General features: G+C 39.9%; 1 long non-coding RNA gene across 1 annotated transcript in view; it reads right to left on the reverse strand.

Annotated features, from left to right (window-relative positions):
• LOC123278857 (uncharacterized) overlaps positions 1-25274 on the reverse strand; it is a 183471-nt gene that overhangs the window by 36688 nt on the left and 121509 nt on the right. The window lies entirely within an intron of this gene.

Genomic DNA, 25274 nt, shown 5'->3' on the forward strand with positions numbered 1-25274 from the left:
TCTGAAATTATATCATTTTAATCATTGTTTCCTGCTTGTCTCCCTCAACTAGACTGTAAGCGCAGCAACAGCTGAACTTGCCTGTCTTATTCATCCCTGAATCTCTATACCCTTGAATCTCCACAGCCTGGTACATAGTAGCTTCGAGAAATATTTGCCCATGAATTGAGAGATGTAAGTGTGTTTTGATTAGGAAATGAGAAAAGTGCCTGTGGTACCAAGAGTCCATTTCTTTAGGAGTCTGAAAATTAGTGATGTAATTTCTACCACTCTGGGAAAATACAGAGAATAAGCACTTAGCAGACCCATGAAAAGGTCTATGGGCATTTCCAAAAACTTTCATTCTTACTAAACAAACCAGTGCTGCTTTAAGTACTGGCTGTGCTTCTGAATGAGGCAACACAACCTAGGAATGGGAGAAACAGTTGAAAGAAGGTTTTGAGCCCTGGATCTTAGTCTGTCGCTCCAGGATGTAGAGACCTCTGGGTGAGCTGCTGCTCAAATCCATTTAAGAAAAGGGTTCAAAATGGTCTAAACTTAGATTGTGGTGATTGTTGCACAATTCTTTGACTATGCCAAAAACCATTGAACAGTACACTTTATGTGGGTGAATTTTATGGTATGTGAATTATATTTCAATAAAGATATTTAAAAAAACAAAGAACAAAGGAACCCAATCAACCTGGATATTGAACTGCCTTTCAGGGTGGCACATCTGTTATTAACAAGGGGAAGCAATTCACTCTAAAACTATACATTGAAATCAGAAGAATATAGCTAGTTTATTATCAAAGGGGTAAATATATTAAAGAAACTAAGCAGGAAGCACTCTTTGTGGTTATGGGCCAAACCCTTCATTTGTACAAATGAGTGAAGCAACTTGCTCAAGGCTACGAAGCAAATCTGGTCTAAAACCCTGGTCCCTTGGCTGCCAGTGTGTTGCCCTTCCTCTTATACCAGTGGTGACGGACAGTGGTGAAACTTGTAAAAATTTCATTTCTGAATTCAAAAAAAAGAGGATAAATAAATTCCAGGAGCTATAGATCATTAAATATAATATTAATTGCATCTTATTTTAGGATGGGTTTTAAAATATATGGTATGTGAGCATTTAGAAAAGATTGTTCCATGAAGTCAGCATGGATTATTGAGAATGAATCTCACAAAACTATCCCATTTGCTTCATGAAAAATAGATTGGGGGTGACATAAATGTAATGTTCCTTGATTTAACTGAGGCATTTGATAAATTCTTTCATATTTTTTTGCAAAGAAGATGGAGAAATGCAACCTGAATAATAGCGAAATTTGAAATATGCCTTGCTTATTGAACGACTAAATCTTTAGAATGTTTGGATGTGTCTAGTAGTGGGTGCAAGGGTTCTGTCTTTGGTTCTAACCTCTTCACTGTTAATAGGATGGCAGAAACAAGGCATGCTAGCTGTCCATCTGAAAATTATATGCTAATGTTAATTGAAATATTAATGTAATCTTAGGCTGCATTAATAGCAATAGGATCACTGTATTTTTTGCTTTCAGACCGTGTCTGGGTCTTTAAGACAGACATTGACACAAAGGAACATCTTTACAAGAAAGCGGCCAGTGTGGTGGGGCTGGGGGTGGCTCTGAAAAACCTACCATGGCTCATATGAAGAACAGTTGAAAGAATTAGTGCTGTTCACACAGCAGAAGAAGAGACTTGAGGGAATTAGGGCAACTGTCTTCACGTACTCAAAAGTTGCTATGTGAAGATGGACTATAGTCTATTCACGGGGCTCCAGAGAAAGAACTAGCTGGGGAGTGGAGTGACGGTGAAGGAGGACTGGGAGGAGTGGGAGGAATCAAAGCAACATTGTTTGGCATAACTGAAATCACTATACATCCTGGCCTAAAGCCTAAGGACTCTAGAATTTATCCCCAGATCAAGAGAGGCTAATTACTTGAATGACATGGTTTTGGACCCCTGCAGACTCACTTTCACAGATATTAATTTTTCTATTATATTCTCAGGTTATACAAGAGAATATCCATTAAAAAAAAAACCCTGCTATTCATTAATTGAAAAAGTATGATTGAGAATATGTCCCACACATAACTTCTTGTTCTGTACATGAAGAACACCTGGAAGAGTTTCCTTTTGACCTAAGTTCCAGGATAAACTTTGCTTCCCCTGAAGAACTTGTTATCTTTCCCTTTGAACCCAATCGTTTTCCCATATCTCCTATCTCACTGAAAGGTAGCTACATCCATCACTCACCTATCGTACACTCTAGACTGTCCCCAATTTTCCATCACAGAGTCCTGCCAATTCTACTGCTATAGCACACACAAATTCTCCAAAGGCTACCACCTTGGTTCCAGCAGAGTGAATGATATCTAAGATAGGCAGGAGGTCGTCTCCTTCAAGTCTTCACTGAAATATTCTCACAATTACCTCAAAAATCCCTCTCAATGGACACTCCACTGGCCACCCTACTTAATACTCACCCTGTCCTCCACCGCAACCCTCCTGATACACTTTAACCTGCTCTACTTTTTCTCTTCTTTTTTCCCATATAACTTACCATCTTCCAACACACTACATAATTCATTTATTATTTTTTTTTATTTACTTCTCTTTCCTCTTGTCTGAAGGTAAGTTTCACGAGCTAAGGAATCTTTTTCTAATTTTTTTCATTGCTGTATCCCAAGCACCTAGAACAGCACCTGACACAAAGTGTCACACTCAAAAACCATTTGTGGAATGAATTAAAGGACAGTGCAAATAGCACATTAGGAAAAATGATGAGCAATGTGACCTGGCTAAAGATGTGGAACATGGTAAAAAGTGTGTACATGAGAAAACTCTCCTCCAGAAACAAAAAAAATTGAAATATTATTTAAATATACAAACTCCAGAAAAAAAAATTACAAAGAATTAACCATGCTTTAAAAAAAAAGAAAGAAAGAAAGAAAAGAAAAGGAATTCCACATGCCAAAAATAAAGAAAGAGCTCAGAGCTGGAGAATTAAGAAGCTCTGACATTGCTATAGCCCTGGGGATATCAGACAAGAATATTGGCCCTAGACCTGAGGTCTAGGGCTTTAATGCCTGTGAAGAAACAGGAAACATGGTCTGGGTCCACCCAAGTTGGGAGGACACTTGAACAGAAGGCCATGCCTAAAACCACAGCTCCAAAGGGCTGCCCTGACTATGAAAAGGAAACTAATAAAACTCCATTTCTCAGCCTAGGGAAGCAAACAGGAAACCTTCCCATCTAAGACAGTCTACAGGCAGAAAAGAATCATCCTCAAGAATAGGAAACCCCAATCTGTGCTTCATGAATAGATGCAGTCCAAACTTATAATTATCCCCATTGTGCAAGAACCGGAAGCAAAGAGGTTAATGTAAAATCTAGTCCTAGGCTCATAGATCCCCCAAAACACTGGAAGAAGCTAACATACAACCATTCTGAGGGTAACATCTACAACCTAGAATATATGGGACTCTCATAGAGAAAGTCACTCCTGCTGAAGATGAACTCACAATACAAAATTACAAATTAGAGGCTAAAACAAACTATTAAAATGAAAGATCATAATAGCATGATGAAACAGATGAGTCTGGAAAAGATCCAAATAGAACTTTTCAACATGAAAGAGCACAGTCATTTAAATTAGAATTTAAGAGAGACAGAAGGAAGTGACAAGAGACGGGGAGTCTGAGACCAGGTAATAACAGAGTTTATACAACACCTAGGAAGGCTGGACTTTATTCAGTAGTTACCGAGAGGCCTGGAGAGGGATTTAAGCAAGGTAGTGATATTGCTACATCTGCTACATTTATGGTTTAGAAAGAGAACACTGGCAACCTTGTAGTAGAAGATGGGCTGGAAAATTAAAATCAGGAAGGCCAAGTAAAAACTCATATTGGTTATGTCTCATTCAGTTACAAAGAATCATGATTCAAACTGACCTTAGCAAACAAACAAACAAAAGATTCTTTATTGGCTCATTTAAATGAAAAATTGGGGGTACTTTATGCTTCATGAAGTGAAGCTTGATCAACATGTTCAGTGATGTGATCAGAGAGATGTCTCTACCTCTCGGCTCTGCTTTCTTCTTGAATTCATTCCCAGGCAGGTTCTCTCCAGGTGATGATCCATAGAGGCTTAAGTCTAGCAGAAAGCAAGTGCTCCTCGCAGATCACTCGAGCCAACATTGCAAGATCAGCTCTAGCTGGCCCAGCCCAGATCCACGAAGAGAGGCCAGGATGCTTAAACCGTAATTGCTGAAGGTAGCTTGGCCAGTCCAGGAGTGTGTTGTTGGTAGGAGTGAAGCTCAGACTAATAGTAGCCTCAATTTATTTCTCTATTTTATAAGAAGTGAAATTTTCAGGTCCTAATTTTCAGTAAACCACAACTAGGAGCAAAGGCCCACAGAATTGAAAGCTCCTCCCTTCCCCCCCCCCCCCAACAGTATCTTCCTGTATGCCAGATCTGTGATTGCCTTAGGACATCACTATCCCGTTGTTGCTTCTAACCAGGCCTTCTACAGAACACTCCCACAGTGGTGGTACCTCCGTGGTACGGCATGTTTTTATCCCTCTAAATATTCTCTATGAAACTTCTAGCTTGGGATCTGCATATATGTCAGGTAAATAATCTTGCTATGTGGTCATCTCCCTTGTCCTGTCTGTGAACAGTGGCTCTTTTGAACAAGGCATTCTTCACTCTTGTGTCCCAGGCATGTGGACCATCACATGCCTTGTTGACATGTCTATGACTTTGTATCACTCTTTGTTTTCTTCTTCGCAGTTACACTTCAGGTTCACATTGTTTGTGACCTATATTGGGTTTATGTAGAGACATCTAATGTCACAAGTATTGCTCCAGAACTTCTTTCTTGCTGTTGTTCTTCTGTGTGGATTTTTAAAATACTTTCTTTGTTCTTCTACTTAATTTGCAACACAATGTCCACTTTTACACTTGATCTGGACATTCTGAAATTCTTCTCTCCCTTGTCTTCAGTGATATCGTACAACCCTGGCTCATCCCCAGCCTCTCCAGTCTTTCCTACATTCCTCCATCGGGTGCTATTCCAAGCTTTACTTGACTCTCTTCTCTCAGAAATCTCCTCTCAAAAGATGCCCAAATCCAATAGCATCCACCATCACCTCTACGCAGATGAACCCCAAATCTGTATTTCTGTTCTTTTTCTAAACCTCAGACCTGCAGTCCTACCATAATGTCTGGTCCATACTTCAAACTCTGCATGTCCCAAACCTAAGGCATCATGGGTTTCCATTTCTTAAACCAGCTCTTCTCCTCCTTACATGTGTCTGCCATGTCTGCCTTTGTGTTTATTTATGGAAATATCATTCCCCAGGCCATCTGAGATCAAAATCTAGGTGTCACTTCTGACTCCTCCCCCATTTAGGTTCTACATTCACATTGTCACCAAGTCCTGACCAGCCCTAGGATGTGACCTGCCTTTGCTGCCCTTTACTGCAGCTGTAGACTGGCTTTTGCACAGCCCAGATGGGGAGAGGGAGAGACAGTTCAGACAGAGTGAGCTTTGACCTGAACAGTGACTGTGAAGGAAAGACCAAATGGTCTTTGTGAACCTAAGCAGAGACGGGGGTAACAATAACCTAACTAGACTGGATAAATGCCCTTGACTGGACTCAAGATACATAAATATCATAAAATAAATTCTTTGTTCTAGGCAGAACTGAGGGCTCAGAGTCAAGGAAAGTAATTGGAGTCATATAAGAAAACTCCATTTTTGCACATTCCTGGCTTGTGGCTGACGTGTATTCCGTTCATGATCTGTGGAATTTGCAAGCAGACCATGTAACCTGTAACAAGTGGCTAGGACAGACTGCCAACTCTGAGTGGCTTGAGGGTTTCCAGGGAAAGGGGTAAGTCATAACAAGGACCTCAGAAAAGTATGCCTCAGTGACAGATGTGAGAGGAGAAGGGCTCTCCACATCTGCCACCATCCTGAGCAAGGTGATAAATACTCACAGAGCTGGGAAGTCATATGTAACAGCTGTCAGATTGTTGTTGCTTTGTGTTTATTAAACTTGCTCATGCAAGTCTGTGATGTGAATTCCAATCCTATTCCAAATCTTCCCAGAAGTGCTAGGAGAGCGAGTGGGGGATATGCTAACCGAATCTTCCTAGTGTTCTTACATGATATGATGTATTCATGGCATTTTTCCTCTAAGGGATTGTTAGTTCCACAACAGTGCTGTTTCCTTGTCTATGAGGCCTTGGGTCTCAATAAATACAAGTTCACAGAGTAGAAGCAACTTACTTTGTTCACCTCACATGTCCTTGTTTTCCTGATTTGCCCACCAGGCTGCTTGAAAGACTCTCTCCATTTATTAGTCCACTTGAGCATGGGAAATATGATAAGAGCTAAAACATAGTTGACACTTTATTCAGGCCGGGCACTTTGTTGCTCTGTGCTCAGCAGTGACAGGACCAGCTGAAGAAACATATGCTAACTCAGAAATCCCGGCCTCGGAATGCCAGGCCCTGCCCTCTAGGATAAAACCTCTCTGAGAATAGAAAAGAAAAGCAACTCAAGTTTTGCTGACTTGTGCACGTTCTAAAACATCCAAGAGATGGAAGAAGAAGGATAGAAGTAACACTTGCCAATTTAAAAATAACCGCTACTGGAGAAAACAGATTCATCCTTTCTGAATGTCCTAGAAAATGTTTCAGACACTGAATACATATTGACCAAATCACTGAATTGTGAAAAACTTTTTATCTTCTGCTTACTCAACCCTTGATAACCAAAAACAAAGAATCTAAAGAAGCTTTTAATCTGCGTTATGAACGTAGCACCCAGTACCGTCTGTGATCATTGGAAGGCACTTATTACATATTTGTTGGAAGCAAGGAGGGAAGGAAGAAAGGGAGTGGGGGAGGGAGGGATAAAGAAGGAAGGGACAAAGGAAGGAAGGCAGGAAGGAAGGCAGGCAAAAGGAAGGACATACAATCATGTGCTGCATAACAACGTTTAGGTCAACAACAGACCACATATACGACGATGTTCCCATAAGTTTAGTACCACATAGCCTAGGTGTGTAGTAGGCTATACCCTCTAGGTTTGTGCAAGTGTACTCTTTGATGTTCACACAATGACAACATCACCTAACAACACATTTCTCAGAATGTTAAGTGATGCGTGACTCTGTTATAACAATGATATACAGGTTCAGAAGATTTTAGTATAGAATAGATCTTCCTTAAATTGTGTGTCATTCTTTGTTAACTGTACAGAAGAGCTCTATTAACATGGGTCGGAACTAATTCCAACCTAATCTGATGTGGCTTCAGTGACTCAATATTTCTACCACTATGAGTAGCCTGATGAAAAAGTACGGGCTTTAAAGTCAGACAGACCTGGGTTCAAATCCTGCTTTAGCCAACCACTGGCCATGTGAACTCCGTCCTCTTCATCTGGATCACAGAGGCAGAAAAGGATAAGGTGATGTGCGTGAGCTCTGATGCCAGACTCCTTGGGTTAGGTTGGAATACCAGCTCTGCCACTTGCTAGTTATGTGATTGGTACAGGTTAATTCTCCTGTCTGTGCCTTATTTCCTCAGATGTAAACTTGGGATGGATAATTCTCTCTCCTTCATGAGGTTTTGAAATAAATGAAATAATGCACGTAAAGCACATAAAATAGAACCTGACACTCAGTTATTCAATAAACATTAGTACTGTTATTATTTCCTCAAGAAGGTCAGCTTTCGGAGAGCAGGGATCTCTTGGGTTTTGTTCACAACTGTGTCCTCAGTAGAAGCCTGATACGTAATTGGTGCTCTTTAACCATTTGATGAGGAAACGAATAACACACCCTCACAGAGTTGTTGTGGGGGATTATCTTTTATAAACATGCAAAATGCCTAACACTGAATAGCCACTCAATAAATATTGGTTACATTCTCTTTCCCCTGCCCTCTTTCACAGAGCAATCCATGTGTCTCTTACTTTACAAATGTTCTCTTTTCTTTGGAGGAAAAATACACATTGCTCCTTAAGTACACAACGGAGTGGCATTTTTTTTAAAGATTGGCATCTGAGCTAACATCTGTTGCCAACCTTTTTTTTCCTCCTTCTTCTTCCCAAAACCCCCCAGTGCATAGTTGTATATTCTAGTTGTAGGTCCTTTTGCTTGTGCTATGTGGGACGACACCTCAGTGTGGTCTGATGAGCGGTGCCATGTCCACACCCAGGATCCAAAACAGTGAAACCCTGGGCCACCAAAGCAGAGGGTGCGAACTTAACCACTCGGCCACAGGGCCTGCCCCGCTGAGTGTCATTTTTAGTCTTATGCACTGGCCAGGGTTCTCTCTAGACTGAGGGAAACTCGTTCTTTGGTTTTTCGCTGGCTACAGGAATTATTGATTCCAGGACTGATGAGTGAAGCACTTCTCTGCTGGGTTTTCCACGAGAGCTGCCCTAGGAACAGCATTGCCCACACAGGGATCTGGACAGCACGGGGGGAGGGGGCACTCTGCTGATTTTGTCACCAAGTTGTCAGTCACACATGAATGTTAGACAGGCTTTTCAGGTTGCTGCTTCATCAGAAATCCAAATACAATGTTCTTTGGCTTTGTGGAGGTCATAAACATTACATTCTCCCCCATGAAGACCAATAAACAAAAAAAGTCCTCTCGTTCAGTAATTCTCTTCCATAAATTCAAATGAAACAAAACAAAAACTGCTTCTCGTCTGTCTTAGTTTGGGCTGCTACAACAAAATGTCATAGACTGGGTGGCATTTATTTCTCACAGTTCTGGAGACTAGGAAGTGCAAGATCAAGGTGTTGGCAGATTCAGTGTCTGGTGAGAGTCCACATCCTCGTTTGCAGACAGTTCCTTCTTTCTGTGTCCTCTCATGGTATAGAGAGAGAGAGACATAGTATAGAGAGAGACAGAGACCTCTAGTCTCTTCCTCTTCTTATAGGGGCACTAATCCCACAATGGGGACTCTACCCTCATGACTTCATCTAAACCTAATTACCTTGCAAAGGCCCCACCTCCAAATACTGTCACATTGGGAGTTAGGGTTTCAACTCATGAATTTGGGGAGGACACAAACATTCAGTTCACAACACTGTCACTTTCCCTTTCTGAATCCTTGTAGAAGTCATCTTACACCCCAGGAGTATTAGAATATCAAACTCTGAGAATAGGAACTGTCAGAGGATGCAGGATATGTGGAGGGTTTCAGAGTAAGATCAGGATGACTTTGGACTAGGGGCTCAGGAGTGTCTGAATCTTGTTGTTAGCCAGCTGTCTCTCCTGTGAGATTCCTAAAGAAATAGACCCAGCGCTAGCACCCTCATATAGGGCTGGTGGATGCCAACCTAGGGACCAACCTTGTAGAAGCAAGAATTAGAAAGGACTAGAAGAAGTCAAAGCAATAGAGAAATGACTGGAGCTCCTCTCAGGAGGAGCTGTCCCAGAACTCTCTCCATTCAGCTTCACAGAGCAAAGAAGCAGAAGGACTCTTCCCACTGCATCTAACCTTGAACACCCACCAACAATGGCCAGTAAGTGTTCCTGCCTTTGAGTGCCACTTCTTCTTGGTGATGGAGTAGAATGAACTGCCATGATCTAACCCTGAGAAAGACCAAGAAGAGGCCATGGTTTAGGAATCTCCTGGGCATGCCGGAGCTCAATATGTTGAAGGACAAAGGACTTGGAGTCAGAGAGACCTGGATCCACTCCTGGCTGCTCCGCTTACTGATTGTACGCCTCTATAAGAATCACTTAACTTCTCTAACCCTAGGTTCTTCATCTAATAATAGATAATTCCTACCACATAAAGTTGATAGGAAACTTAAGTAAAATACATTTGTAAAGCCTTTGGCAGAGTGTCTGGCACAGAATGCTAAATAAATGGCAGCTATTGTTATCATTATATAAAATCCAGGAGTCACTTCTGCAGTGTCTCAGACAAATTATTATCTAATTTCTGTTTGAATACCTCTGGGGACAATGTGCTCATTACCTCACAAGGGAACCTATTCTATTACTGGGTAGCTGTAGAAAATTGCTTTTCTTTATTTGAGATGGACACCTCAAGCTCCTGCCTCTTCCCCTGGAGCAACATAAAATAAGCACGCTGCCTCTTCCACCTGACAGTTCCTTACATGTTTAAAGGAAGCTGTCATGTTCCCCTCAGTCTTCTCTTCTCCAGCATCAACATCCCTAGTATTCTTAGTCATTTTATATGAATTAGTTTCTGGGCCCTTCACCATCCTGATTGCTGTCCACCATCCCAAAGAGATGGTTCAAAACTCTCTAATCATTAGCCTTCATTTCATTACCACATAAAAGTGTCTCTCTAAGAGATCTCACACTGGATATTTCATCACAAACACTGAATAATCCTGGGAAGAAAGTCATGTTATTCAGGGTAAGGTGATTTACTAATAAAACTGCCTACCCTTGTTAATTCATCCACCCAACAAACATTTATTGAGCACCTACTGTAGTGTCAGGAACCGTGTTGGATGTTTGAGACACAGAGATGAAGAAGACAGACACTGGCTTGGCTTCAGGGATCTCACAGTTCAGTGTGGGAGACCAATGACAAATACACAGACAGTTCCACCAAGAATGAACGTGCTGAGAAGAAGAGAAACACTGTGAGCTCCAGAGGCAGGATCCTTCCTCACTCATTCTCCATTCTCCACATTCTGTACTACCCTATCCTCATGCTGCAATGGACTGAATGGTTATAGCCCTAAAAATTCACACATTGAAACCTAATCCTCAACATGACGGTATTAGGAGGTGGGGCCTTTGGGAGGTGATTAGGTCATGAGAGTGGGGCACTCATGAGTGGGATTAGTGGCCTTATAAAGAAACCTCACAGAGCTCCCATGCCCTTCCCACCATTGAAGACATAGTGAGAAGATGGCCAGTCTCTGAACTACGAAGTGGGCCCTCACTAGACACTGAATCTGCCAGCACCTTGATCTCGGACTTCCCAGCATCCAGAACTGAGAAATAAATGTTGCTTAAGCCACCTAGTCTATGGTATTGTGTTGGAGAAGCACAAATGGACTAAGACACATATTATGCATTTCCCTCAGAGCTGCCAGAGTCTTTTTTTAGTAAATGTAAATCATATCATGTCATTTCCCTGCTTAAAAATCCCCAGCAGCTTAGATTTCCAAGGCATATTGTTAAGTGAAAAAAACAAGGTGCAGAATGATATGTACAGTAACACATCATGTATGTAATAGCAAACAAAGCAATACATTTCTTAAGGAAATGACAATAGATGGGAAGATAGATAGATGGATAGATAAAGATAGATAAGATAGATAATTTTTAGAAAAATCTGCAGTGACTTTCCAGTGCACTTAGAACAAACTAAAGCATCTTACCCTGGCTTATGAAGCCCCAAATGTCTCTCTCCACCTCTTCAATCTTTCTTGTACTGCTCTCTCCATCACTATACTCCAGCTACAGGGACTTGTGTTTTCCTCAAACACGCCAAAATCATTCCTGACATAGATACTTTATGCTAGCTGTTCTTCTGTGTGGAGTTCTCCTCTTGATCTGCATAATACTTACTCTTCTTGTCATTCAGGTCTCAGCACATGAGTCACCTCCTTCAGGAAGCCTTCCCTACCACTCAAACTAAAGTAGCCGCAGTGTTACTCTTCTGCAACCTGATTTTAAACTCTCTGTTTAGCACTTTTCTACATTACACCCAAATATCCATTGTGTATGTGCTTACTTTGTCTCCCCCATCAGAATGTAGACTCCGTGAATCAGAACCCTTGTCTGTCTTGTTTACCAGTGATCTGGACATTGCCTGGCACTTAACTGACATTCGATAAATAACCGTCAAATGATTTAATGAATTGTTGATTGTCCGATACCTAGCAGAGAACCTGGCACCTAATAGGAGTTCATTAGATCCTTGTTGAGAGAATGAGTGAAGTGGGACAGAAGAGAGAGCAGTAAAAGTTCACCGAGCCCATGGAAGGCAGAAACAGAGAAGAACAAACTTCCCACGTGACACAGTTTTTTTGTGAGTTGGCCCTGCCTGCCACTCAACTATCATTCATTTCATTCTCACACGTGTGGAAGTGAATTTATTATGGACCTTAAAGTCTGCTAACCTGCTCGAGTGTCATGTCCATACAGTTGGGAGCCTGACAATTAAAGAAATAATCTCAGAGCTTCATCAGTTGTAGATGAGGGCTCCCCCATGGCCTGGAGACACCACAGGGCTTTGCAGACATCTGGCAGCCTAGCTACTGTCTGGTGTGGGCTGCCACACTCTCTAAATACCTCATGCCACCTACCTACGGATTCTCCTTCCAGCTATCCCAGTGACCACCACTGGGACATCCGCCACCACATTCTTAGTCACTAGCACCTTCTCCACCCTGAGAATATCCTAAAGCTCAAAACGCTGGGGAAAGAGGAACATTGATTTTTTTTTTCTTTCTAAAAGTAATAGTTAAAAATTACTATTACAACATTCACCTTTGAATGATAAGTTGTTATGAAATTACCTTTTATGACTAATATAGGGAATCTTTGAACAAATATGAAAGACAAAAATTTAATTATTTAAAAATGGAAATTTCTATCCTCTATGATTTAACAATGGAGGTCTGATTTTTGGAATACTGAAAAATATGAGTGTGTTTTTAAAATAATTTTCTACGTCGTTGCTCTAAAAATTCATTGAACATTAGGAATACACACTTTTGCAAAGAGCACATCTTCCTAAAATCTTACCTCTATATTACAGAGGTACAGTACACATAATAAAAAAAGATCTTTAGATTGCACATATGTTTCAATAGCATCTACTTCTCTTTACTAATATGAACCTGTTAACCTACTGACCATTACTCACTATTTCAGGACATGTTTCCATCTGGCTTAGTCGGCAGCAACTTCAAATGACCATATTGAATGGAATGGAGAGCTCTCTTCTGTTACATCAACCTACAAATGTGCTTATGACCACCCCCCACCAATCTTTACAGCTCGTGTTGGTTCACTCTCCTCCCTGCCCCACACTCCAACCACTCCACTCCTCATTCACTATCTCAGATCCACCCTGCTCCCTCTCCTTTCCAAAACTTTGGCATTGAAGCCCCCTTCTGACCAGAACACTCGTCCCTTCCTTCTTTGCCATGCTAACCCCTATATGTCCTTTGGGTATCTGCTTAGATGAAACTCCTTCAGGAAGGCGTGTATTCACCCTTCTGCTGTCATCCCACAGCACTATTCTTCTGCTATGTTAACCATATTCACATAGTGATTTAAAGTTGGTCCTCATCTCTAGACTAGAAGCACCATGAGGGCAGGGACAGTGCATGTTTATACACCACTGTATTCCTGGCACATAGTAGACACTCCATAAATATTTGTCCAATGAATGAACAAGTGAATGAATGAATGAATGGCCTGGAGCATTTTGATATACATTAGAACTTCCTGAGGCCCATTTACAGAAGGAACCAGTACTTCCATTTTTTTTCCTGTCTTAGGTCAAACCTAACTTCTACTAATGGAAATAACTATTTCCTATGGCAAATTGAAGCAATATAATTTGCCACCTTTGGTAATAGCCCAGTATAATTCAAAGTCTGAACCTGTTGATGTAGAGCAGACTGAAAGCTGGGCCAGTAGTTTTCACAGGTTATGAGACCTATAAGATTGCTCCCACATTTGAGAAGTTTAATGGGAGAGGAAAAAATGGGGTAGAAACAATAATTGATGAGTAATCAGGTGGCAAAGTCAGGGAAAGATATTTGTTGACAAGGAAGTCCTGATCATGCTTATAAGCTCACCTTTCTCACACCTGTTTGACCACAAACCCCTTTATGGCGGTCAGAAGAGTAAGGTGGTTAAGGACATGAGTTCAGATCTGGATTAAACCCTGGCCCTTCCAGTTCTAGTCATATGACGAGTTCTTCCAGTCAAAGCTCAGCTCCATTTCTTCATCAGTGAAGGAGACTAATAGCCTTCCTGGTGCGCCTGTCAGGATAACTGGGGCTAGGAAGCCAAAAAGTGCATTTCCATGGCTCCCTTTTAGCAAGGGTGCCTGATGAGATTTAGTTTCTGCCAGTCAGAGGCACTCCCATAAGACTTGAATTCGGAAGTGAGTTTAGTGAGGACAGGCACAGGTAGTACGTAAGGCATCCATTTTGGTGGCATGGATTTGGCACCTGGCCCTGGTCCCTGGGTCACAGTTAAGGCAGTGTATTCCTGGATCCAACAGTTGCAGCAGCAGCTTCCTGATCCTAGGGCGACAGTTAAAGAGAAGGATCTGGAAGACAGCAATCTCAGAGCAACTTCCTACTTGTGGCGGAGTTAGCAGTTCCCATTTGATGGTTGGTTCCATGGTGTTTATCTGGAAGTCATTCCTGAAGGACTAGCTTAAAGCCTGCTTCTCTACCACTCCCAAAGATTTTGTAAGCATCTAATTCCTCTAATAAATCTCTTCTTACTTAAAATAGTGAAGGTGGTTTATGTTACCTACAACTAAACCTTAACTGATAACTCCACCGCACAGCTTTTTGTGAAAATCAAATTAGATGATGGGAATAAAGTTCATGGTATGCAGCCCAGCAAATAATAAGCATTTAGTAAATGGTGGAACTTTTGGTATTTTTCCTTTGAACATCTCTTGGATATTTTTTCTCCAGAACACTTGAGATTTTAGCCTGGGTGAGAAGCAGACCTGTCTTTTTCTCTGACCCACCATGGACGAAGAGGATTATGCAGAGATGGAACCCTTTTGAGGGAAGAGGAAGGTAGTTAAGATACTTGTTTTGAGTGGTTTGGGTCTGCCTTCAGATACTGAGCATGAGAATTTTCAGACCATCATAGTGCTACACGTGAGATAATTATTGCAATGAGAACAGCAGCGCCATCAACAGGGACAAAACTTATGACCAGTTTTTAAGGCTCCAGGTAGAGAAGACCTTCCATGATGTTTCCCAATGTCATCCAAGAACATAGCCCTGCTGAGCAACAGACGTTGAGTGAACATTTTAAGTGCAGCAGATCTGGCAGGCAAGGACAGGAGCAAATGGGAGCCTGAGTGGCCTCAGCCTGGATGGTTGTCTGTCAGGGCCCGCCCTGTTGCTCTGACTCTGGAAACCTGATTTCTCAACCCTTAAAAAGTCATTGCTGGCTCTGCCTGTGGACACTGGCCCATATCTTGGCTCACAGATGGTATCCCTCTGCCTTTGTCCAATTCTAACTTTTCTTGCTTAGCCTGACTTGGCCTGACTTTGAATGCATGGCCTATACCTCCTAGGCAGTGCCCAATGATAATCCATAACAGCAAGGCTCAGAAGACCCCAGGCCCTGTGCCCACTGGCCCAGACACAGTGGTGAGTGAGATAGGAGGAAGGCAGCCAGAGACAAACTGTGACCTCCTTGCTATTTTGCCTGAAGCATTGATGGCAGCTGCGTTCAATAGTGCCTGGTATGGGAAGTTAATTCCTGATTCAGGTTGAAGTTTTTCCCCATGTGGCACAGGGTTGAATTCTATGAGGTCCTGTCTTATTTTCTATGATTCCAAACTTAACTATGTCAGGTCAGTTTTTTTAAAATGACCTCAAATTTCCAGCTAGGACAAAAATCATTATGGCAACAAACTGTTTAAATATCCCTAAATCTTCTCATAAAAGAAAATAAAACAGAGAGATAAACTGGTACAGCAAGATTTAAAAATAAAAAGGACAGCATCTTCAACAAAATGAGATGACAAGGAGTTCCCCTGAACCCCAGAGTATAAAATAGTTACTGTCAAACTACCATCAACAGCAGTACTTATTCAGGACACGCGTGGGCTTACCACTTGTGGAGGATGTGGAAAGGACAGCAAGGAGAATTCCAATGGTCTTAAGAGACTTGAAACACAGAAATTGCATCAAATGCTCATTCCCAAAGAGAAAGGACCTCACTGAGTGGAATCGTCTGCAAGTGAACCTGGAAACAACCAGTTGGGAAAACTGGAGGAAAGCTTCACAGACTCTGGTGAGCAGATCAGTGCAAATAAGACATACTAAGTGCCCATGAGAAAATCCAAAGGTCCCAGGCAGCCTACTCTCTTAAGAGCCTCAGATTTATCCAATAAGATCTTCCCTCTGGAAAGATAGAGACTCATTCTAAGGAAAAAAAATTGCTATATGTACAGAAAAAAAATGAGCAGTGTAGACACAATGGTGAAAATGGAAAGAAGATTCAACTCCTGAAGGAGAAGAGAGTCCGGAGGAAGTAAGACTATTGACCTGATAGGCTGTACTTTTAATACTTTAAAGTAACAACAGAGGAGGGAGCCTTAGAACCATCTCTCCAGGAAAACTACCCTGACCTGTCTGCACAGGAATTTCCTTCTAAAAGAGTAGGAAAAAAAATGGCATCACAAATAAACAAGATAATGAAAATAATTGCAATCAAACCCCACATAAGGACACTGTATGAAGAAAAAAGGAGGAAAACTAACTGTTAATGAAGACATACCAGAAAGATATGACCACAAAGCTGATGAAAACTATAGCTTAGTATTACAAAAGAACTAAGATAAAAATAAGAATAGTATGGGAGCTATGAAAACTTAGCATAACTTGGAAGTACAAAATCTCAGAAATGAGATGGTTGAAAGCCAGCAGAATGTGTAAAACTTCTGTCAGCATTCAGGAAAAAATTGAGGGAAAAAAACACTTCAGAATGAAGACTAAACTAAAAGAAACATGAGACTAGACAATAGAGAGTGGACAATAGGAGAAATAGAGGACAGAAAGGAGAAAGGAAGAAATCAAACAAAGAAAAATAAGAATGTAAAAAAGAAAACAACTGATATAGAATATGGACAAAGAAAATTCAACATATGTATGAATAGAATCTCCGAAGAAAAAATCCAAAGCAACGGCACAAAACAATTCCTATAAACTACAAAACAAGATAGCTTTCCTGAAATGAAAGAAGACTTAAGCCTACACATCGAAAAAGTATACCATGTTTTTGAGAAAATTGACCCAGATGTCGACATCAAGACATATTCTAATGAAACTACAAGACTTTAAATATAAAGCAAACATTCTTTTGGAACCTAATAAAAACAGATTAAGTCACTTATAAGTAGGTTTGCCATATAATTTATCACTTAAACTGGGATACCATTAATAATTATGCTGGGTGAACAGACATAAACTCAGACTGTCTCTGGCTAACTGGGACGTAAGTTCACCCAAATTTATGGAAAATAAAAAATAGACACCTTACTTTTAAAGGAAATAAAGCCTAGGAAACAGTAACAATCCAGTAGAGAGAGCATCTCTGGGACCCATATTGTGGTCTCTAAATTTCATTTCCTACCAAAAGGAATGAGAGTTATCAGGAAAAATAGATGATTTCAGATGTAGGGCAGGAAATGCATTAAGATGAGTCTAAGATTTCTTGCTCTGCCAGGAGGGAAGAGAGCTATCAAAAGGACACAGAAGACCACACTGTAGTCACTATGATGATACTGATGGATGAAATGCAGCTTTTGACAATGCAAGGTGTCTCTGTGTGAATGCTTGTAGTGCAGTCCAGAGTTTTCTCTCCTAGAAATGGTGATTCTTTGAAACAGAGGCATATGGATTTCAAACAAAAAATTTTCTGTACTTCTCTTCCAAAAGATATAGAGAAATCTATATCTGGTGCCTCTGTATCTTTCAACTCTTTTGTGTTATTACAGGATGCATAAGTCATTCTGCTGTTATATAAAAGTGGTGGGACAGCATTGGAATAGGAAATTTACAACAGACAGTAAAAGTGAATCCTTGAAGATGTGACAAGCCAATCCAAGTTTCTGTTTTCAAATAGGAGTAAAATTCTTTGATGCATTTTTTTATTTTTTATTTTTTAACCTCTGATCTTACTTCTTCTATCCCCACACAGATACACATATAGAACCAATGGATGGTAGGAAACCAAATAACTGCAGTTGCAAAAGTCACACATTTTTTCTTAGTTTGTGGCTACTACCATTGATTTGATAATTGTATATTTCACAGGTCACTAGTAAACTTTTGCTATGTTGATATAAACCAAAATGTCAATCAATGTTTCTATATTTGCAATATTATAGTTTGTAATAAATTAATGGTCCTCAAAAACCTTGTGAATGTTTTGTTAATTGGTCAATCATTACAAAATAAATCACAAAAAGACATCTGTAGTGGGTTGAATGGTAGCCCCCAAAAACATATGTCTATATCCTAACCTCTGGAATTTGTGAATGTGATATTATTTGGAAAAAGGATCTTTGAAGATGTAATTAGATTAGGGATCACATCATGATCTGACTGGGCCCTAAATCCAATGACAAATTTTCATATGACAAAAAACAGACAGAAAAGAGACACGTGGAGAAGAGGAGAAGACTATGTAAAGACAGAGGCAGAGATTAGAGTGATACATCCACAAGCCCTAGGAATCCCAACAGCCACCAGAAACTGGAAAAGGCAAGAAATGGAATCTCCTCTAGAGCCTCTGGAGATAGTGCAGCAGTGTCCACAAGTTGGCTTCTGGCCCTAGATACTGTGAAAGAATACATTTCTGTTATTTGAAGCCATGAAAAAAAAAAGACACAGGAGCTAACATTAAAAATGCAAATTTGCCTAAAAAAGGAATAATGTAAGGAACACAAAGAATGATGTTTGCAATGGATTGATTGCACTATATGTGTGTATGTGTGATTTTTTAATTTTAAATTGATGCATTTGTCTGTATATTTTATATGCATATAAAATATGAATATTTATTTTAAAATTTCAGAATATCTTTTAAAAGATCATTGATCAGTACTGGAGATCTCTTAGGCACTAAGTAAAAATTGGTAAAGGAAAAGAACCAAATGTTTATCTTGCATTTCCAATGTGAACTATATTTCTGGGTAACCAAATAGCTAAAAAGGGAAAGAAAGTCTTTACAGAACAATTCAAACTAACACATACAGATGAAATTATGGAACTAAAATGTCACCATTTTACAAAACTTGTGAAATAATGGATATAGGAAACAACCATTAATAGATGTTGTAAAACAGCAGGTATATGATTAATGGGAAATTTAATAATAGAGACATTGGGCTGACAGCACCTGAACCCACTGATCATCATGGCATCACTGGAAGTAAGATGATCAGGAACATTATACTCTTCATGAGTGGCTATAACTGGAGGTATATAGTACACACTTTGAATTATTATTTCCTAGAAGTTTGAATCTGAACTTAATCAAAGTTCAAGATCTAACAGTTTACAGGAAATATAAGGGAAAGAGAAGCACATTAAAGGACACCACAAGAAAGCAATTAGGCAAATCTTTTGTTTACAGAAAAAAAGAACTTGTTTACCAAAAAGTCAGTAGCATTTATCAAAAAAGGAGAGGGGAGAGTTTATACAATGAAGAATCACAGCTACTCAATGTCACGTGTGGATCTTGTTAGGATCCTTATTTGAACAAGCCATCTTTGAACAGGACCGTTTCCAGATACTTTCCATTTGCTCTTCCAGAACCACTCTATACCCTACTTGACATGCTCTGTGTCCCCAGGAGCTGTTCTTTGTGAAGTATCGGCAAACTATGGCCTGTGGGCCAAATCTAGCCAGTGACCTGTTAATGTACAGACTGTCAGCTAAAAATTATGTTCACATTTTTAAAGGGTTATACATTTCACTTATTTCTTCTCTGTTCTTTGTTATTTACTTTCTTCTACTAACTTTGGGCTTAGTTTGTTCTTTTTCTAGTTCACTGAGATATAAAGAGAGGTTGTTTATTTGGGATCTTTCTTTTTTCTTGAAATAGGCATTCATCACCACAAACTTCCCTCTTAGGGATGCTTTTGCTGCATTCCATAAGTTTTGGCATGTTGTGTTCCATTTTCATTTGTCTCAAAAGATTTTTTTGATTTCAAAAGATCAATGGAACTAATAGCTGGTTTTTTGAAAAGATAAACAAAACAGACAATTCTTTAGCCAGATGTACCAAGAGATAAATCCAGCCCTGGTGGTCTAGAAGTTAACATTCAGTGCTCTCACTGCCATGGCCCAGGCCTGTTTCCCAGTTAGGAAACCACACCACCCATCTGTTGGTCATCATACTGTGGCAGCTGAACACTGCTATGATGCTGAAAGCTATGCCACTGGTATTTCAAATGCCAGCAGGGTCGCCCATGGTGGACAGGTTTCAGTGGAGCTCCCAGACTAAGACAGACTAAAAAGAACGACCTGACCACTCACTTCTGAAAAAATTTGCCACAAAAACTCTGAGAATAGCAGTGGAAAATTATCTGATATAGCACTGGAAGGTGAGAGGATGGCATAAAAAGACCAGGCAGGGTTCTGCTCTGCTGTACACAGGAATGCTAGAAGTCAGAAGTGACTTGACAGTACTAACAACAAACCAAGAAACAAAGAGAGAAGGCTCAAATAAATAAAATTATAAATGAAGGGGGAGTCATTACAGCTAGTACCACACAAATACGAAGGATCAAAATAAACTACTATGAACAATTTTACAACAACAAATTGGACAACCTAGAAGAAACAGATAAATCCCTAGAAACATACAACCTACTAAGACTGAATCATGAAGAAGAGGAAAATCCAAGCAGACCAAATACTACTAAGGAGATTGAATCAGGAATGAAAAAACTCCCAACAAAGAAAAGTCCAGGACCAGACATCTACACTGGTGAATTCTATCAAACACTTAAAGAAGAATTAGTACCAATCCTTCTCAAACTCTTCCAAGAAAGAGAAGAGAAGGACACACTTTTAAACTCATTTTACAAGGACAACACTACCTTGATATCAAAACCAGAACAAGGACATACAAGAAAAGAAAAGTACAGACCAATATTCCTGATGAACATAGATGCAAAAATCCTCCACAAAATATTAGCAAATTGAATTCAACAGTACATTAAAAGGATAAGACAGTAGAATCAATTGGGATTTATTCCAGAGATGCATGGATGGCTTAACATCTGTAAATCAATAAATGTGATATGCTGCAATAACAAAATGAAGTGTAAAAATCGTATCAATAGATGCAGACAAGGCATTTAACAAATACAACATCTTTCATGACAAAAACTCTCAACAAAATAAGGTATAGAGGAAACATACCTCAAGGTTCTGCACAGCAAACCATCAACAAAATGAAAAGGCAACCTATGGAATGGGAGAAAATATTTGCAAACCACATATCTGATAAAGGGTTAATATGCAAAATACTCAAGGAACTCCTACAAATCAATAGCAAAACATAAATAACCCAAGTAAAAAATAGACAAAGGGCCTGATTAGACATTTTTCCAAAGAAGATATACAAATGGCCAACAGGCACATGAAAAGATGCTCAACATCACTAATCATCAGGGAAATGCAAATCAAAACCATAATAAGATGTCACTTCTCACCTGTTAGGATGTTTATTATCAAAAGAAAAGAGATAACAAATGCTGGAGAAGATATGAAGAAAAGGTAACACTTACAGACTGTGTAAGAATGAAAATTAGTATAGTCACTATAGAAAACAGTAGGAAAGTTCCTCAAGAAGTTAAAAATAGAACTGTCATATGATCCAGGAATCCTACCTCTGGGTATATATGCACGGGAAATGAAACCATTGTCTCAAAGAGATATCTGTACTCCCATATTCACTGCAGCATTATTCACAATAGCCAATGTATGGAAACAACCTAGGTGTCCATTGACTGATGAATGGATAATGAAGATGTGGTATACATACATACAATGGAATATTATTCAGCCTTTAAAAAGAACAAAACCCTGTCCTTTGCAACAACGTAGATGAACCAGAAGGGCATTATGCTAAGTGAAATAAGCCAGACGGAGAAAGACAAATATTGCATGCTAACACTTAAATGTGGAATCTAAAAACCAAAAAGTTAAACATAGAAACAGTAGAAAAGTGGTTGCCAGGGGCTGGGAATTGGGGGAAACAAGGAGAGGTTGATAAAAGGGTGAATTTTTCAGTTATAAGATGAATAAGGTCTGAGGATCTAATGTATAACATGATGACTATAGTTGATAACACCATATTGTCTAATTGAAATTTGCTAAGAGAGTAGAACTTAAATTTTCTCACGAGAGAAAAAGTGAATATGTGAGGTGATAGAGGGTTAACTCAAGGAGGGAAATCCTTTCTCAATGCATATGGATATCAAATCATCACGTTGTACACTTTAAATATCTTACAATTTTATTTGTCAATTGTACCTTAATAAAGCTGGGGGGGGAGTGGTTATACAGAAAAAACAAAGAAGAATATGGGACAGAGACTGTATGTGGCCCACGTAGCCAAAATATTGACTGTCTGGCCCTTTACAGGAAAAACTTTGCCAACCCCTGTATTAATTACCTGGGATCCCTTGCCCCCTGACAAGGATTGGGTCTGCCAATGGGAGGCACCTAGAGGAGCTCTAAAGACGAAAGGAGAGCGATTAAAGTATTCTATCAGGATGTTCGCTCTGTGTTCTACAGTGCTGCTTCCTCTTGCTGCTTCAGGCCTCCAGGCATAACAGCTTTTCATTATTGCTAGCCTTCCCACACTGCACCATCCTTACATTTTCTTTAACTCTGGCCACACCTTTGTAAACGGCCCCTTTATTAAAATCTCTTCAATTACCTCTTTTGGATACACCATTTGTTTCCTACCAGGGCCCTGACTCATACAGACTATGTGTTAGGTAATAACATTGTTTGTTAAGATAATGGCATGGTGGCTAGGTTGGAAAATGTCTCCAGATAGAGAGCCACGCTAAAATATTTGTGGATGACATGACATGATGGCTGGAATCTGCCCTTAAATATCCCTGAAAAAGAAGTAAAGAGATAAATTAAACCAGAGGGATATCTATATAGTAGATCATATACCATGGGGGGTATATGGGGATCCATTATACTATTTTCTCTAGTTCTGTGTATATGTTTTAAAAACCATAACATAAAGAAAGAACAATTGTACTTTAACCCTACATTAGTTGTTTAGTTAACTAAAGAACAGGACAATCATATTGAATGAATTTTGTTTGAAGGGCCCACAAAGATTAGGATGGGCCCCGTGGTCAAAGAACATGGACTTTGGTGATGAAGACCTGGGTTCAAATCTCACTTCAGACACTGGTTAAGTAAATGGAAAAACTTTCTAATTACTTCTCAATCTCTGTTTCTCATCTGTAAAATGTGGATAATATCTACATCATTGGACTATTACTAAATAACTAAATAAAACAATGCATGTAATCTGGTACCTAGTAGATGCTTAATAAATTATAATTGATACTGCTATTAGTGTTGATTATAATAATTCGTATTCAGAGACTAGAATGGAATTGAGTTTGGGATCATAAGGAGACAAAAAGGGAAGGTGCTATCTACGAAGGCTATTTTAATACATAGCTGTGTCCTCTGATATAGATTGGCTTTATTGTGAGATTTCTTTGTCACTAGAGACCTAAAATTTTTTACAGGCTAATTGAACTGTATCATTTGAGATAAGAAGTGCAGTCAAAGCTATTTAAATAGCATGTAGTAATTAGGAAACTAGTTTAATGGAGAAAATCTCAAAGGGAGCCACTTTTTTTCCCTATTTGACAGAATAAATGTTTTAACACCTTAATAGGAGCATCACATTGGTTCATTTTAATTGGGATGATTTTCATTCTAATTGCTTGGGAAGTTAAAATCACATCATAATAAGACCATGAAGACGCGCAGATGTTTTGTAATTTGACTTTAGGCCTGTCCCTTTGAACGGTTCAAAAGGAAGATATAACGATGTGATGTGGTGCACGTTTGTTAATATTTGGCTTGAGGTTCTTGGTAAATTATTAACTGATCAACATGATGTCGTGTGAAAGGGCTATAAAACAAAATTATGTCTCCACTGAGATAAGTGAGTGGCAAAGATGTGCTCATTAGCAGCGTCTACACATGAACGAAAAATGACAAATTGAAACCATTCTGCTAGTAACTAACCTCCAGTCCAAAAATCGTTCTAACCTGATATATTCACTTGATTGAGGAATAATTGCTTGAGGCTTTAAAATTTCTAAGTAATTGCTCCTATTTTCTCCCTCACATTAGTTGAGCTGTGTCTGCAGGCACAGATGGTCTGCCCTTTGTTTTACCTCCAGAGATTTGGCTGTTTGAGCTTGCCGCGAAACTAGGGCAAAGTGAGCTTCCTCGGGGGCCCCTTGGGTCTGTGTCAAGAGAAACCCTCTTAGGTGGCTCCAGTGGGCCTGTCCCCAGTACCCTAATGCTCTTTGCCTTTCTACACACTTCTCCAATCTCATCAATCCTGTTTTCAGTGTCACACTAAGGTTGTTAAGGACTAATAAATGTAAATTTTTACCTTTTCCGGGGAGGTCAGAATTTCAGCAGGTATCCACATCCTGAGTACAGAGTGGGAAGCTCCACTAGGTATGTTTGGGGCTCAGCGCACGTCGGGGTGGTGAGAGAAGGTGCATAATCAGAGGGCAGTGCAGGCCTGGGACATAGGCAGTCCCCAGCCAGCCCACATCCACCCCACCATGCATGCCACAACGGAGGCAGGCCTCTCCACTCCATCACTGAAGTGTACCTTGAGGGCCACCCAAAACAAACAAGCAAAACCGGTATCCAGCCCAAAGACGGAAATTCTATGGACTATTTTCTTATAAAACATCTAGAGAACATTTATCCATATGGTACCAAAATGTTTCCATTCATCGTGCTACCTGATTTTCTGATGGACTCAGAGCCATTTCTCTCTTAGCCTCTGAGATTTTTATAAGAGAGGGGGGAAAATTAATGAGATAATAATTACAGCCGCAAATGTCACTTGAGACAAGAAGCCGTGCTGTTCACATGTTTTAGGCTCCTTAGAGCAGAGATGTCCGAGAAGCTGTTCCTTCAAGACCTTCCTCTTGGCAACTCGGCAGACTGTCTTGGGAACTAATCTTGTTAATAGCCTATTGGAGGCAAAAACGCTGTTTCCTTCTCTCAGCTTATATGCTCATATTCAGAGGAGATCTTCTGGAGACAATGTTTTAACCCAAAGTGGTGTTCTTCAGAACACTGTTCCCAGATATGTCAATAGGTATGCCTAGAAAAAGGATCCATAGTTCACGAAGTTTAGTGAATTCTTAAATCTGTAACTCCTTCTTAGTGATTCAAAATGCATATCAGCAGTTAAGGCTCTGAGAAGTC

This window comes from Equus asinus, chromosome 20 (assembly GCF_041296235.1).
Source record: "Equus asinus isolate D_3611 breed Donkey chromosome 20, EquAss-T2T_v2, whole genome shotgun sequence".
NCBI lineage: Eukaryota > Metazoa > Chordata > Mammalia > Perissodactyla > Equidae > Equus > Equus asinus.